This window comes from Balaenoptera physalus (assembly GCF_965194825.1).
Source record: "Balaenoptera physalus genome assembly, chromosome: 8".
NCBI classification, from domain to species: domain Eukaryota; kingdom Metazoa; phylum Chordata; class Mammalia; order Artiodactyla; family Balaenopteridae; genus Balaenoptera; species Balaenoptera physalus.
Genome location: NC_138887.1, coordinates 15,140,621 through 15,158,326, shown reverse-complemented (window position 1 = coordinate 15,158,326; position 17,706 = coordinate 15,140,621). Strand labels below are relative to the sequence as shown.

The following is a 17,706-nucleotide window of genomic DNA, read 5'->3' as shown; positions in this document are numbered from 1 at the left end:
AAGAATATTATGGAAGAGAAGGGAGGAAAATGGGGGAAAAACAGCTGAAAGCAAAACGGTGCTGATTAACAAACATGGGGCAGAGTAAAAGCTGACAAAGCCTTAACCACTGAGAGGTAGGGGTTGCTCCTGAAATCTGATATTAAGCCTGAAAGACTAATGCGGTTCCAGATTGGTAGCATCCAGATTCCGGACAGAAAGAAATTAAAATCCTCCTTACGATAGGTCTCAGGATTCCCAGGTATGAAGTTCATTCTATTCCAACCTCGTAAAGAACACCACCAAACATAGAACAGCTACCACGAAGGAAAGCCAGCAGAACAACAGATCTAGATGCCCAAAGATGTCAAATATTATAATGATCAGATACTAATAAAAATTATCATATCTGAAATGGTTAAAAAAATTTAAATGGTAATAAAACTCACAACGGAATTTACAATGGAATATTACTCACCCTTTAAAAAGGAAAGAAATCCTGACATATGCTACAGCATGGATGAACCTTGACGCCATGATGCTACACAAAATAAGCCAGACACAGAAAGACAGATATTGTAGGATTTCATTTATCTAAGGTCCCTAGAGAAGTCAGGTTCATAGAGACAGAAAGTAGGACGGAGGCTGCCAGAGGCTGGGGGGTGGGGGAAATGGGGATGTTTCATGGGGACAGAGTTTCAGTTTTGCAAGATGAAAAGAGTTCTGGATTGGCTGCACAACAATGTGAATGTACTTAACTGAACTGTACACTTAAAAACGGTTAAGATGGTTAAAAAAAAAAAAAGTTTTAGTGTATTCTACCACAACTAAAACAATTAAAACACAAAGGGTAAAATGTTATAAAGTTGACCAGACAGATTTACAAAATAACGTGAAACTTCTGAAAATGAACAATAAAATCAACTAACTTAAAAACGTTTTTTTAACTCAATACATGATAAACATCATATAAGACACAGCTAAAAACAGTATTATTAAAAAGAAAATAGGGCTCAATAAATGATCCATTTTATAGCACAGGCAAAAGAAAAATATGAAAGAGCATTTAAGTCAAAGAAAATAAAATGAGAAGGTTTAAGTAAGTCTAGTTAGAGTTTCAAAGGGGAGGAATGAAAGTGAGGGAATGTTCAAAGAAGTAATTAGCTGCACTTTTTCCAGATTTGATGGGAGACATGAATTCATTGACATAGGAACCACAATATATACTAAGAAGGATGAATAATAAGAAATACCACCTAGACATATTATAGCAAAACTACAGCTCTCCAAAGACAAGAGAATACCTTAAAAACAATCAAAGAGAAAAGGCATATCATCTACACAAAGCAAAAGTTAAATTGCCTACAGACTTTTCATCTTGTATACATTCTGGTTTAAGTATATATGCACACCAATACAACCATTTTGGAAAACAATTCTCTATTACCTAGTGAAATCAAAGATGCTCATACATTACTACCCAGCAGGTAGACTCCTTAAAAAAACAAAAAGCAGAAGAACAACAGTAACAAATTTTGCAGGTGAGCATCGTGAGACATGTACAAGAATGTTCATAGCAGCACTGCTTATAATAACACGAAATTTAAAAACAACCCAAAGGGATAAAAAAGTGTGACATATAATACTATTGGCACTGAAAAACATCACCTTGAAGCAATCTCACAAACAATGTTATGTCAAAATTTGTATGAGATTGATTATATGAAGTTCAAAATATGTAAAGCTAAACAGCGATGTAGGGTAACATTACCTCTGGTGGAAGGCAAGAGGTGTGATCAAGGAATAAAACACAAGCAAAATAACAACGATAGATTATGTATAGTTTTTCTTTTCACCTTACATATATGTTATCTTCATTTTAAAAAATAATAATAGCTACCAGTTTACCTTATGAATAAGTACTGTTTTGTCCCCATTTTATATATGGGAAAACTGAGGCACAGAAAGATTAAGTGGCTTGCCCAGGGTTCCAAGCTAGCACATGGTACAGCCAAGACCAGAATCTAGGCAATCTGTTTCCATAGTAAACGGTCCTGAACACTGAGCTATTCTCCCTCTCTTTTGTATATGGGTAACATTCCATTCTAAAAATAAAAAGAATTGAAAAGGAGAAAAATGGTTGGCATTAATGCCCCAAGGACTAATGCCATTAAAAATGTTTTGCAAAAACCTAAATATGTTGTGTGTGCATCTATGTATGTGTGTGAGTGTAACAAGAAATACGCATCAAAAAGTTAATAATCATTTTACCTGCCTTATTTTCTTTTCTTCACATTTTTCTTCATTTTCTAAATTATCTGCAGTGAATGTGTGTTACTTCTATATTCAGGGGGGATAAATCAACATTATTTAAAAATACTCCTGCCCTTGGCTTTTTTTAAAAAAAAACACATATCCTAAATCACGTGGTAAACTGCATAGGAAGTCTAATTACATCTTGCCTGGCAGATAACAGACAACTCTTGAGTGTTACTAGGTTCCCAAAAAAGCGCCTCCATTTTGTATCCAAAGGCAAATAGTGTTTTAGATTTCAGCAAAAATTTTAAGAGGCTGGCACAGACTTGCTTTGGGCTGGTCTCAACATGCGCAGATTTATGTGGCTTTAGGGCAATGCCACCCCTATCCAAGGCAGAAAGGTACCCAGGAGGGGTCTGTCCACAGCCACTAAGGTGAATAAGGAGAGACACAGGCGGAATTTGATGCGACAATCAAGAAACAGACTCACGATACCAAGAAATTAGCTGCCTGATTAGCAAGTTTAGAAAAACAGCCCTTAAAAGGGTGTGTGCTTTCCTGCTGACACTCAGGAAAGCATGGGAGGCTGCAAGGGGGGTGCATGAAAACTGCTAAGTGTGTGGTGCTGAGCCCGCAAGGTCACCTAACAGTTGCATCTGTTTTGTTTTCCAGAGGAATGGGGGAAGGAACGCATTTCTGCAAAGCAGAGCTTTCTTGAAAGTGGGGAAAAAAACTCTCTACAGACAGAAAATGGTAGAGTTATTATCCAGTAAACAAAGCACTAACTAAAAGGGCAATCCATGGAAATACTGGGTCAATCCCCTGGCATCTAAGGGCCAGCGCTGAGCCTCAGGTTTTTTGTTTTGTTTTTTTTAATTGCGGTATAGTTGCTTTACAATGTTGCGTTGTGTTAGTTTCTGCTGTACAACAAAGTGAATGAGCTTTATGTATACATACATCCCCTCCCTCTTGGACCTCCCTCCCACCCACCCCCATCCCACCCATCTAGGTCACCACAGAGCACCGAGCTGAGCTCCCTGCGCTCTACAGCAGGTTCCCACTAGCTGTCTGTTTTACACAAGGCAGTGCACATACGTCAATCCCAGTCTCCTGAGTCATCCCAGCCCCTCCTCCACCATGTCCACACGTCTGTTCCCTACATCTACGTCTCTATTCCTGCCCTGCAAATAGGTTCATCTGTACCATTTTTCTAGAGTCCACATATATGCTTTAATATATTATATTTTTCTCTTTCTGACTTACTTCACTCTGTGTGACAGTCTCTAGGTTCATCCACGTCTCTCTACAAATGACCCAATTTCATTCTTTTTCTGGCTGAGTAATATTCCATTTTAAGTGAGGGTGGGAACAGCAGGCTCCCCCTTCCAGTAGCCCAGGCGTAGTAACACTGTTATTAACAACTTAATACACCAAAATAAAAAACATATCGACTTTCTAAAGGTAGTAACTCCAAAGCTGCCCACTATCAGTTTCTACAGAACAACCAGAAGAGCACCGTGGAACACACACGTTTCATAATCTGTCATCACCACTTCTCGGTTACTAGCTTTGTGGATTGGAGCAAATCACTCACTTTTTCTTAGCTTTGGTTCCAGGCTTGTAAGACGGATATAGTAACACCTGTCTCACAGAGCCCTTGTGAAGACAAGGTGAGACAGTGGATACATTGCCTAGCACAGCGCTCCTGCAAATGCTCTGGAAATACTCTTTCCACTCCTGTCCCGTTTACTCACCCGCTGAGCCGCAAGCCACACCACACACACACACAAACACACACACACACACACACACACACACACAACCTGTGCCTCCTCAGAATGATGTAGCCTAGGAAAACAGCCTTCAAAAGTCACTCCTGTCTGGCTCACGACCTCCAAAATAAAGATGAACAACTCAGGTGTATTAAAGTGAGTAGTGGGAGCTATCTTTTGCTTCAGATTTCACTTAAAAATTACAAATTACAAAATAGTAGCTGGAAAGGGAAACTGCTAATGAATATTTATGAAGTCTGCTAACCAGAAACAAAGACAAAAGCTGCCTTTTCTTGTCACATTAAAGGGAAAACAAACAAGACATGGAGGAGGAAGCGGGGGGGGGGGCGCCAAAATGAAACTTTCATTTCAGGGACTAAGACGGGAATTAGAAGTCTGATAAAGTATATAGTTGGAACAAGGGGATACACAACCCCTAAGAATTCTAATGAACACAATCCGCAGGGACTCGAATGGAATTCCATCTTGAACATCCAAGGGCAGTCATTTGGCTAAGGGTGAATAGATCTAACTCTTGGCTTCCGAGCCAAAGAAGACTGAAAAACTTAAATAAAAATTAAGAACAAGAGGTTGAGAAATGTTTCCTTTTAATGAAGTACAGTCTCATACTTTATCAACTTCAGTTTTTGCCACAGACAACCAACCATAAGTCATCCTTGGGCCAATAACCTGGTGAAATACAGTGAATAGAGACTGAAATGTCTTGCTTACTTTATGCTGGGTATGTGTGCTTGGTTTTTACCTCTTTTTTTTTTTTTTTTTAATATTTATTTGGCTGTGCCGGGTCTTAGTTGCGGCAGGTGGGACCTTAGTTGCACCATGCAGGATCTAGTTCCCTGACCAGGGGTGGAACCCGGGTCCCCTGCATTGGAAGCACGGAGTCTTAACCACTGGACCACCAGAGAAGTCCCTGGTTTTTACTTCTGAGTTTCACTGAAGACTGAGCGGGGCAACTGAATTTCTTATTCTGAAAAATGAACATCATCATGATACATCACCAAGAGACAGAACTTGGAAGTAAGTACATATGGTTTAAGAACAGGCCAAAAAAAAAAAAAAAAAAAAACAAAACTTTTGAAGGGCACAAGCTAGGCTGGGGTAAAGGAAAGCTTTTCTTTCCATGTAAGTTTGAAGTTTTAAAACTGGACTACAGTGTATGAAACTTATAAAAAACGTGAAAGTAACTAAAAATCTATCAGATCTGCTCGAGATCTCTTCAGAGAAAAGGGAGATTTGACAGAAGAGATTTGATGGCAGCAATAGGAATAAAAATTTTAAAACCCTTTTCATATTTGTACCTCAGAGGCTTATTAAACTGTTCTTACATTACAGTACTTCTTCCACTTTAAAGTATGTATGAATCCCTGGGCATCTTGTTGACATGTAGATTCTGAAAAAAGCAGGTCTGGGGTGAGGCCTGAGCTTCTTCATTTTTAACAAGCTCCCAGGTGATGCCCACACAGCTGGTCTGTAGATAACACTTTCAGTAACAGTTTAGTAAAGCACTAAAATAGAAGCCAGAAGATTTGAGTTTCAGTGCCTACTGACAGCTTAACACATTAAGATGTGAGGGCATGGCCCCAAGCTCAGTTTTCCTGTTTGAAAGGTAAAAGCTAACCTTGATACCTTATGGGTCATTGTGAAGTTCAAATTAAAGAACATGCAAAAGCACTTTGTGAAGTGCAAAGAACAAAGAATAGCAGTATTATTATAGTTATTAAAAAGATCATAAAGGATAAATAACTTGCTGATGAACACAAAGTGAGAGGCAGAATTAGGCTTAAAACCTATACCATCTGGTCTTAAAGTTCTTTGAGCTTTAATGTGTTGCAACTTAAGGTAAGTTTTATTTCCATCCATGTTGCTGAAATTTATTTCCAGAATACATTTCCCTTCTTATCTTAATGCATATATTACATTGAAGATTTACATGTGGGGATGATCCCAGCATGCCTACTTCCCCAGGTGAGTGGTGGTCACACTGACTGCTGTACTGTTCCCCGATGCCCCAGGGGGCGAAAATAACACTAGGCACACACAGTCTACATAACACCATTGTCAAACTGGGTAAAATGTAAGGTAGACTAGTATAAATGCCCACCCGTGCAAGAGAATTTCGACATGGTCCTGATTACTATGGGCTGGAGTAATCGAGGAAGGCTTTGTGGAGGAGGTGTGCTCAAAAGGAACAGAATGGCTTGGGTAGCTTAGAAGAAGGGCAAAGATAATGCTGAGCAAAATCAGACAGGAGCTCGATTTCATGGGCTGCTTGTGAGAGCACAGTCTCAGGCTCTGTATTTGATAACCAGATCAAGATAATCTTGTGTGTGAAATTGACATGCACACACTGCTATATATAAAATAGATAACCAGGGACTTCCCTGGCGGTCCAGTGGTAAAGAATCTGCCTACCAGTGCAGGGGACGTGGGTTCAATCCCTGGTCGGGGAACAAAGATGCCACATGCCAGAGTCAACAAAGCCTGCGTGCCACAACTACAGAGTTTGCGTGCCTCAACTAGAGAGCCTGCATGCCACAAACTACAGAGCCCACGTGCCCCGGAGCCTCTGTGCCACAACTAGAGACAGAAAAACCCGCACGCCACAACTAGAGAAGCCCACACGCCGCAACAAAAGATCCCGCATGCCTCAACGAAGATCCCACCTGCCGCAACTAAGACCCGACTCAGCCAAATAAATAAATAAATAATGAGTTAAACATCGAATTCAAAAAAAGTATGCTAGAAATGTGAGGCAATATAAAAAAAAATAGATAACCAACAAGGACCTACTGTATAGCACAGGGAACTCTGCTCAATATTACATAACAACCTAAATGGAAAAAGAATTTGAAAAAGAATAGATAGATACATGCTTATGTATAACTGGATCACTTGGCTGTACACCTGAAATTAACACAACATTGTTAAACAACTATACTTCAATATAAAGTAAAAAGTTAAAAATAAATTTTAAAAAATAAAATAAAATATTAAAAACATAAACTATAAAGCTTATTTCACAGAGGCCATATCTCCCCAGATAATGAAACATTCTATCTCTTGAAGTAGCAAAATAAAAGTAACACCTGCTAATAATAGAAAAAAGTATCAGCCATAGTTACACCACCTTTAAAGGGCCAATGTTAACATTTTGGTGCATTTACATCCAGTCTTTTTTGATGCATATATATTGTATATTTGCATAGAGTGTATATATACAAACATATATATATATGAAAATATGAAACTGGAATCATATTGTTTGTACAGCTTTGTACTCTGCTCTTCTAAATTAACTTGTTAATAAAATTTTCCAGAATTCAAAAAAAAATCTTTTTTTAAAGTGTTTTCTTTTTGTTTTTTGGGTTTCTTAAATTTATTTTTGGTTGCATTGGGTCTTCGCTGCTGTGTGCAGGCTTTCTCTAGTTGCAGCGAGCGGGGGCTACTCTTCGTTGTGGTGCGCGGGCTTCTCACTGCGGTGGCTTCTCTTGTTGCAGAGCACAGGCTCTAGGCATGCAGGCTTCAGTAGTTGCAGCAGGCGGGCTCAGTAGTTGTGGCACAGGGGCCCTAGAACATAGGCTCAGTAGTTGTGGCACACAGGCTTAGCTGCTCTGCGGCATGTGGGATCTTCCCGGACTAGGGCTCGAACCCGTGTCCCCTGCATTGGCAGGAGGATTCTTAACTACTGTGCCACCAGGGAAGTCCCCAAAAAAGATAATCTTGTGTTAGAACACCGAGGCCATCTCCACTGCTGCAGCAGGGAGGGAGGCCAGGAATACCAGGGTAAAGGTTGCGTATTCTCCCTCATGAGACAGAGAGCCATTTGAAGAGTTTTAATAAGGCAGTAACAGAAGGAATGAAATTGGGTATTTCAGTGGGATATACTGGGGAGAGTACTGAAGACATGGGATCAGTAGGAATACCAGCAATTCCATTGCTGGAAACTCATGTTTCCAGCAATGGATCCATTTAATCAAGTGAAATCTTAAACAGAACCTCTATCTACCTGTGTATGCTAAAAAAATTAAAATAATCAATGAATTAAAGCAGAGCTGCTATACACATATTGCTGGCTGTCACTAGCAGAGATAGAAACCATTATTTGGTCAGTCTTACTTAGTTTGTAACCTCTAAGTTCCTACTGGAGTACAATGCAAATCCCAGACATCATACAATTTTACCTACAAATTCTTCACCCAAGAATCTTTCACAGATAAGAATGCAGCACCATTACTGCTATTAGCAAAATCATATAATCATAATCCTTGTATTGATAGCTAAATAATATTCACTTTGTTGAAATTTCCCCAAATATCTCACAAATATTTGATGTTTCAGACATTTTTGTTTTTCTGTTCCCTTTATCAATGGAATTTTAGATTAAAAATTATTTAAAATAAGACTGCTTTTAATGTGCTTGTGCATATTAAAAAAAACAAATAAATAAAGCAGAACTGCTTTAGGTCAAGGTATGATGGGGCCCCCAGGTTGAACCCTCAGAGGTTGAACCCTTAGGTCTGCTGGGTTTCTTTTTTTTTTTTTTTTTAATTTTTATTATTTATGGCTGTGTTGGGTCTTCGTTTCTGTGCGAGGGCTTTCACCAGTTGTGGCAAGCGGGGGCCACTCTTCATCGCGGCACGTGGGCCTCTCACTATCGCGGCCTCTCTTGTTGTGGAGCACAGGCTCCAGACGCGCAGGCTCAGTAGTTGTGGCTCACGGGCCCAGTTGCTCCGCGGCATGTGGGATCCTCCCAGACCAGGGCTCGAACCCGCGTCCCCTGCATTAGCAGGCAGACTCTCAACCACTGCGCCACCAGGGAAGCCCATGCTGGGTTTCTTTTGAGAGAAGATACCGTAGTGTGATGAGAATCTAAAATAGGATGCTGCGATTAGAAATCCAAAGGGAATCCATGCAGACGTAGTTCTATGAGAGAAGAACAGACCACTTTCGGCTGTGACGGAGGCACAGGCAGGGATTTTGGCCTGGAGTCCTGGGCTCCTTCTCCCACCTCATTCAGTCTCTGTCTATGACTATTTGACAAGACACGCCAAGGAGAAAATGCAAAATCCAATATACTTACTAGTAATTGAGAAACATCTTAGTGGCTTCCTCTTATCTTTCGACTCTGAGGCCTTAAAAGAACATTAAAAACCCAGTCCCCTATCTTTAATCTTATCTGTAAGCCATTAATTGATTGAAAAAGATGTTCTCCAAAGTTCCACACTTCTTGCTGGGGTTCTAAAGCCCTTCAGCGTGATTTAATACTCAGGAGTGCTCATTTTAACAATGTCATCCCAAGATCTGAGTCTCAAAAGAACTTACATTGGATATAGATAAATGGCCCAGGATGGTAGGCTTTAGTTTATTTTTATGTAGACTATAAAGAGAGGACATACAATAAGATTGAAAATTGTGATAATACCTGTCAGATTTTTAAATGGACAGAAAGGCACCTATTCAATGAAAAAGATTTACTAAATTATCAGAGAACCACATACGAGGTGCCTATGAACATTTTCAAAGATACCATAAGAAATTTAGTTAAAAAGAAAATGAAAGTGGTCAAATAGTAGTTATCTTTCATTTGCAAAACAGAACATATGTGTCTGAGTTTCTAGGAAGCATCATTTCTGAAATCAGAGAATCACAGAGTTCAGAGTTCTCCATAAATTCTCTGGGAAGCATCTCAGTGATTCAGGACTGAATGTTGTCTTATCTTTTTTTTGAAGATTTTTAAAAATATATATTTTACAAGCCCCTTCCTGTGTTTTATTGTCCAAGAACAGAGGAATTCCCTTAATAAAAACCCAACTATCTTCCTCCTTTAATTTATGTCCATTTTCTCTTGTTCTGTCCTCTGTGAGCATGGACGAAACACATCCAATATTCTCCTCATAAAAGACTTCCACTTACTTGAAGCTAGAAGGCAAGTTACCCGTCAATCTTCCAATCTTAATTCCAGAGCCCTTCATTTTTTTCCCATAGGACTTTCTATTCACTTCTTTAATGACTTTAGGTTCCCTTTAGAACCCTGCCCAGTTTCTTCATGTACTCAATACAAGAAAACTAACAATGAGGAAGAATTATTTAAATGTGCAGGTGATGCATCTTTTATTAACTTGATCCTCTACTAAAATAAATATTGTCATAAAAATGACATTAAAATACATTCTATATTGTAATCAATTGGTCGGAACTAGTGCATTATTTATGGATTATCTGTAGGTAATTACAACAAAAGCTATAATTTATGGAGAGCTTCCTGGGTGCCAGGCACTGAATACTTGCTATCAAATCCTGGCAACAACTCTAAGAGGTTGGTATTGTTATCCCCATTTTTCACAGGGATGGTGTGGGCTAGATTGCCAGAGATCTTGATTATGATTCTAACGCCGGTGCCTTTTCACAGTGCTCTAAAGATACATGATCACACACTCACACACATATGCAGGGCCTGGTCCAGGTACGGAGGCTGCTGCAGGTCAGGCTTCCTTGAACCAAACTCTGAGATGACAATTTACATGTGGGAATTTCACTGGTGAGGGCTCCTGGGCTTATAGGCGAGACTGAACAAAGCATATGAGGCACTGGGAGAAGCTCGACTGTAGTGCGGTCACAACAAAAGCCCCGGGTGATCGTACAGGCCCTACAGAGCCTTGTCCTAAATTGAGGCAAGAACCTTTGTGTCCCCAAATTGACCAGCCATTGAATGTACGCTGCTGCCCTGGAGCAGGGAGTAGAATCTTTTTTTTTTTTTTTAAGGTGAATATTTTCTTTGGAAAGTCTTTTTTTTTTTTTTTTTTAAGTTTATTTTATTGAAATATAGCTGATTTACAATGTTGTGTTAATTTCTGCTGTACAGCAAAGTGATTCAGTTATACATATATACATTCTTTTTCATATTCTTTTCCATCATGGTTTATCACAGGATAGCGAATATAGTTCCCTGTACTATACAGTTGGACCTTGTTTTCTATCCATCCTATATATAATAGTTTGCATCTGCTAATCACAAACACCCAACCACCCCTCCCCAACCTCCCCTCCCGCTTGGCAACCACAAGTCTGTTTTCTATGTCTGTGAGTCTGTTTCTGTTTCGTACATATGGTCATTTGTGTCATATTTTAGATTCCACATATAGGTAATATCATATGGTATTTGTCTTTCTCTGTCTGACTTACTTCACTTAGTATGATAATCTCTAGGTCCATCCATGTTGCTGCAAATGGCATTATTTCATTCTTTTTTAAGGCTGGGTAATATTCCATTGTCTATATATACCACATCTTCTTTTTTTTTTTTTTTTTAAATGAGGGAGCTTTTTTTTTTTTTTAATCATTCACTAAATGAGTAGAATCTTGAGTGAGGCAGCTCTCTTTAGCTAACAGCTAAGGGCAGCCGCCAAGGAGGGACCCAGCTGTGAGCTCTCAGCAGTCAGGATTCCCAGAAGCTGGGGAAAGAGTACCTCAGTCCCAAAAGGGGCAGGGGATCTGGGTGACACATCACAGCTCTACTACAGTGACTCTATTTTTGGATCCCCAACTTAGGATATGGGATATGGTTCTGGGTACCTGTTTACGGGTTGGCAAGTTACAGAAATTATGTAGCTTTAATGTCAAAGAAATCAAACAAATAAGGCAGAGGTGGGAAAAAGACTACAAATGCTGCTTTGGTTTATGGGTAGGAAATGAAAAATATCTCTTGCCTTTCCATCGCTTTCTTCACCTTGTTCTGTCTCTGTCCCTTTGCTGTGTCACATTCTCTGTGTGATACACATACACTAATATGATGACTGGAAACTTTGATAGCGAAGAGGGGAAACAAAAGAGGAGAGAGAATAATTTGAAATATTGGTAACAGATAATTATTACCAATAGTGGTAAGTGGGTATCATCATTTTTGAATAGTTCTGTCAACGATAATACCCATGTCCTCTGAAGGAAGATGTTACAAAGGATGCATAAACCCTATTAGTCGTTCTGCATCCTCAATAATGTTTTTATCCATAATCTTTCCTCATAGATTTTATTTTCTAAACCATATTAAAAAGACATAATTGCCTCAGGATGGTTCTTGCCTAAAAAAAAAAAAAAACAACAAATACTTATACTACTGATCATTGAAGAAGAAGTTCTATTTCATTTTCCATTTTATAATGAGAACCATCAAAAATGTTTTTAAAGTTTAAAATCAAAATTATGCATTATTTATTGTTCTCTATCCATTATGGAGAAGCTTTTTAAAAGCTAGAAAGCCAACAACTAGCTGGAATGTCTTATTAGGACATGAATTTGAAACAGATCCCCAGGGGATAACGAATCCAGCTTATATTACAGGAAAATGTGAAGAGTATAAATTCATATTATGCTGCCTTGCTATTCTATTAACGAATGCAAAAATAAATTCTCTAGTCATTTTAACATGAGCAGCAAGATATTAGCGCAGAAGCCAGAGTTCAAAAAGTTAATAATAAATCTGAATCAAGAGTAATTTCGAAAGGACTCAAACGACAAAAGGCAGTGGAGAGTGAAAATTCAAATGCAGCAGGACATTATCTCATTAGAAATCCACTGTCATTGTCCTCCATGGAAATGGCCCACAAATTGCTGATGTCTGTGACCTCTACAGTGGGACTGAATTTGGATCCAAAAGCTGGTGGCTCAGCATTTCCTGTCCCCCTCTCATTTCAAAATCCCACACTACAAAAGGGCATAGGGTAACACGTTTTACTGCTAAGTATGATTTGAGCCTGTTGGAAGACTGCCCATTCAAAAGTGTCACCCTGGCAACTCACCGATGGCTTTTACCTTCAAAGAGTTTGCCCTAAACAACCCCCTCCAGCAGAATTCTGTATTCTACCCACAGGGTAGAAGGAAGGCAGTCTTGAATATTTCAAACTCTAAGTACTTTTAAGTGGCAACTCCAAAGCTCACATAAGCGCTATCCATTGCTTTGCTGGCATAATGGTACGTGAAATACTCATCCTGGAATCTGAGCAGGAAGCAGCCACCCAATACTGTTGTCCACAGTAAGATTAGCTCCCACTAAGCCAGACAATGGTGGTGAAAGCTGACCTGCCCTTTCCCAGCCATCACACCATCTTCTGTTCACTGTCTACAGAAGCTTCCACACCTGTCCATCTCTGTTCATGTCGTCATTCTGCTCAAGGTGGCCAAGCTATGCAGAGGGCAAACATGTCAAGACAATGTCTCCCTATGGCTCTCACCCGTTACCAAGTGAAGGGTGATTTACCTGTTTCGCATCCATGATATATTGTCTCCACTCCTAGTTCCATAAACACAAACTGCCAAGGGTCTCCTGTTTTGAAAACATCATATTAGTCTGTGTCTATCCCACAAAGGCTATGAGTGAGACGGGAAGGCAGAAAAAGAGACAGACCAAAATGGGGAGACATATTTCTTGGGCTCTGCACATAAGCAATGGAAACTCCTTTTGTGACTGGCAGCTCTCAGGAGAGTGAATCACGTTGTGTACCCGCACCCTGATGACTTACAGCCCACTGGTTTCAAGGCAATGACTGACCATTCTGTGAATTTCAGAGAACAATTCATTGTCCTTCAGACCACCTACAACTTGCACTCCTGTGACGTCATTCTAAGATACACCAACTCAGCATTTCCATGAATTCATTTTCTATACATGAAATTCACAGGGTCTTGCGATGTCTTTGACCCAAACTGAAATACCTTCTGCTTAAAAGTGTTGTCTTTAAAATACATGAGGAGTGCCTTTTTTAATGTATGAACGTTATCTTTTATTTAAAAAGGGGAAATAAAACTGGAAAAAAAATAGGATGTTTCAGAAAACTGGGTTGTGTGGCCAGTGTTTGCCGCGTTAGTGAATGTGCCTAACACATTGGTACTGAAAGTACCTACTTGGAAAACATTGACTTGATAATGAATTGAGATGATAGTCCTTTTTTAATTGGAATTTAAACAAGTGATTTTGATTCTCTTTCAATCCTTCCTTTTAGCAGTGGAACCAGTACAGAGAAATAAAGGATGCCAAAAAACAAAATCCATGCTAAAAAAATTTTAGGTACAAAAATAAAAAATAATAAAACCTTAACCAGAGCCTAAAGCAGTAAAGCAAAATCTGTTGAACACAGAGTGATTAACCAAAGCATATGCCATCAGTGTGAACTGATTTACTTAATTCAATTTCCTATTTTAAGACACATAGATAATGTCACGGTTCAATAAAGATTTGGAATAAGAGGGAAAAAAATGAAGTGGAAAGGACAGAATGAGTTTCAAGAGACCAGGACGCCGGCTCCAGCTGTCAACACTGAGCAAGTTACTTAATTTTGCTTCAGATTAATTCTCTTGTGTATAAAAATGGAAGTGACATTAACTGATCTTGAAAGTTTCTGGAAGGATGGTAGAGAAGTGAACTAGAAAGAGGAAAAAAGGGGCATTTTGTAATTTTCCAGCAGGTCTTAAGGAGAAAAAAAAAAGTCAGTAAATTAATTAAGGCCACGGTAATCAAATAAAATTCACTCAAAATAGTACTATTGTAAGTATTATTTGAATTTAAAATTTTTACCCATGACATTCCCTCAAAGAAGGCTCTGAGTATTGTATTTCAGAAGTCTAACTCGGATAGACTTGACCTCAAACAGTGCAGCCTCTGTTACAACAGTCTTCCTTAATGACATTCTGGGTTGATGCCGGGAAGACCCAAAGGCTGGGACCCTGGCACCAACCCTCTGAAGAATGCAAGAAAGTTCCTGCTCTGTCTCCCAGAAGCAATGCTCAGATCCTGGGCAGAGCAATGACGTGAGGAATTGACAAGAAACCTCGATTGATACAGAAAACGAACTAAACTTTGGAAAGCAAAGCACTTTTCTTAAATAATTTCTATAACCACTGTGAATTAAAATGGAGAATGGCACTCGTTTGTAACTCTCCTACATTTTAGGGTTTACAAGGTTTTTCAAATACTGGTTGAAATTTCCTTTCATCAAACTCAAAAGGTCACAACATTTGGCATGAGGAAAAATCCGAATTTATCATGCCAAGAAAATAAGGCCAACAAGTACAGATACAAATGAAATGATAGGTAATGGCAAAATAAAATGAAAATTGAGAATGTGGCGAGTTGTGTGTGTGCGTGTGTGTGTGTGTGTGTGTGTGCGTGCGTGTGTGTGTTTTTGGCCATGCCACGCAACCTGTGGGATTCTTAGTTCCCTGACCGGAGATCGACCCCATGTCTCCTGCAGTGGAAGCATGGAGTCTTCACCACTGGACCACCAGGGAATTCCCGTGAGTTGTGTTTTAAGTGTCAGAATGAATAATAGTGAGGGCTTAAGTACAAAATCAAATTCATATTTTTAAAAAGATTTTTAACTATTGTCTGTAACTACCAAATCAATGTTGTTAGCCCTGAACCCTCCCCTAACCACCATACTTAAACTTCCAACTGCCTGGTGGATATTTCAACCTATCTTTGAAATATATATGTCCCAAATATACCTCAAAGTCCTCTCCTCTCCAACAGTAAGTCCGCTTCCCTCCTAATCCCCTTGATGACCCAAGTCACCCAAGTCAGAAACCTGACATCCCAAGTCCTAACTTGTTCTTGCTTCCAATGCCCAAACTATCACCAAATCCAGAATATTCTAGCTCTTTCAAATTTCACTCTCTCTATTCCTCACTGCTTCTACTCTAATTCTAGCCCTTCCATCTCTTCCCCAGATCATTACAAAATGAATCTTCCTTCCTTCAATCTTGCTCACCTGCAACTCTTTTTCTATACTTTCTCCAGGGTAACACACCTAAAACGCCAATGACTACCAGCTTAAAACCCCTCAGAGGAAAAGGGAACCCTCTTACACTGTTGGTGGGAATGTAAATTGGTGCAGCCACTATGTAAAACAGTATGGTGTTCCTTAAAAAACTAAAAATACAATTACCATATGATCCAGCAATCCCACTCCTCACATATATCCAGAGAAAACCATACTTCAAAAGATACATGCACCCCAATGTTCATTGCAGCACTATTTACAATAGCCAGGACATGGAAGCAACCAAAATGTCCATCGACAGATGAATGAATAAAGAAGATGTGGTACATATATACAAGGGAATGCTACTCAGCCATATAAAAGAATGAAATAATGCCATTTGCAGCAACATGGATGGACCTAGAGGTTATCATACTAAGTGAACTCAGACAAAGAAAGACAAATATCATACGATATCTCTTATTTGTGGAATCTAAAAAAAAGATACAAATGAATTTATTTACAAAACAGAAACAGACTCATGCACACAGAAAACAATCTCATGGTTACCAAAGGGGAAAGGTGGGTGGGGAGGGATAAATCAGGAGTTTGGGAATTATCAGATACACACTACTATATATAAAACAGGTAAACAACAAGGTCCTAGTGTATAGCACAGGGAACTATATTCAATATCCTATAATAAACTATAATGGAAAAGAATCTGAAAAAGAATATATCACTTTGCTGATATATATCACCAGAAACTAATACAACGTTGTAAATCAACCATACCTCGATTTTTAAAAAACCCCTCAGTGCTTACACTTACACACACACACACACCCCCACCACCCATACCTGTGGTTCAACAATGCTGAAAATGTATTACTTCCACATGTGGGTTTCACACACCTATCCCGCCGCTCCTGCCTGCAATGCCCTCCTCGACCCCATCCTGCTCTTTACCAGGCTAACTCCTATTCATCTTTCAAGGGCCATTTCAGGGGTCACCTTCTCTAGGAAGCCTGCTTTTACACACACAGTCTTCCAGCCCCAGGCTGCATTTGATGCCTTTTCCATTTCCATTCCTTACTGTACTCTCGATATATTTATATCATATTGGAGTTGGTCATATTTATTTATGCATTTATCTCTGCAATTTACAGATATTCTTTGAAGGGTAGGACTTATCACCTTTGCTTTTTGAGATCCTAGCAAAGTTTACTGAATCGAAATAAAAATGAACCAAACTATAGAGGAAAACAGATTGGAGCATATGTGGGTATTTTGGAGGATTATAAATGTTCGGAAATAGTAATTGTTTTTCTTACTTATGCAAATAATACATCATGGTTTACAAAGTGCTTTCACATAAGTTATATTGTTTGATTCTTAAAACAATCCTAGAAGGCAGGGTAAGGCAGAAATGAAGGCTGAGGGAGACCCTAAATGCATAAGAAATTTCTCTGGGAAAGGGAACATCACTAATTGTTTTTAACGGGTGTGTGTGTGTGTGTGTGTGTGTTCAAGTAGGTCTTCATAGATCTTCATTTCACAGCTCCAAACTTTAAATAAATTCCTGTTTGGTCAAAATAGCCAATTGATTTCCTTCATCACTACTAAAAAAAAAAAAATCTCCTGAAAAAGAAAAACTCTCAATTCTTTACCAAGAATTATCAATAACCTATTCCCTTATTCACTCTTTTCCAAGAAGCAGATCTCGGAAGACAGAACAGTTCATTTAGACTTCTAAAGACAAAGAGAAAACTGTTCCACTCTTACCTTCAGAAGATCCACTGGGCCAGGAATCTCCTGAAAGTTTCCCTGATTTTGGAAGCTGTCCTTTTCCCAGGATGCCAATTCCTGACAGCAGCTTTGGTCAAAGTCTTCAGCACACAGGTGTGGAATATCACAAAGATTTCTGA

At 39.1% G+C, this 17,706-nt stretch overlaps 1 protein-coding gene across 18 annotated transcripts in view; it reads right to left on the bottom strand.

The window, feature by feature from the left end:
• The window catches only part of NRCAM (neuronal cell adhesion molecule), a 317,729-nt gene that overhangs the window by 233,532 nt on the left and 66,491 nt on the right, over positions 1-17,706 (bottom strand). For all 18 annotated transcript variants that reach the window (XM_082473415.1, XM_082473431.1, XM_082473427.1 and 15 more), the window contains exon 2: positions 17,564-17,702. The gene's annotated coding sequence lies outside the window, so the exon portion shown is untranslated. The remainder of the gene's footprint in view (positions 1-17,563; positions 17,703-17,706) is intronic.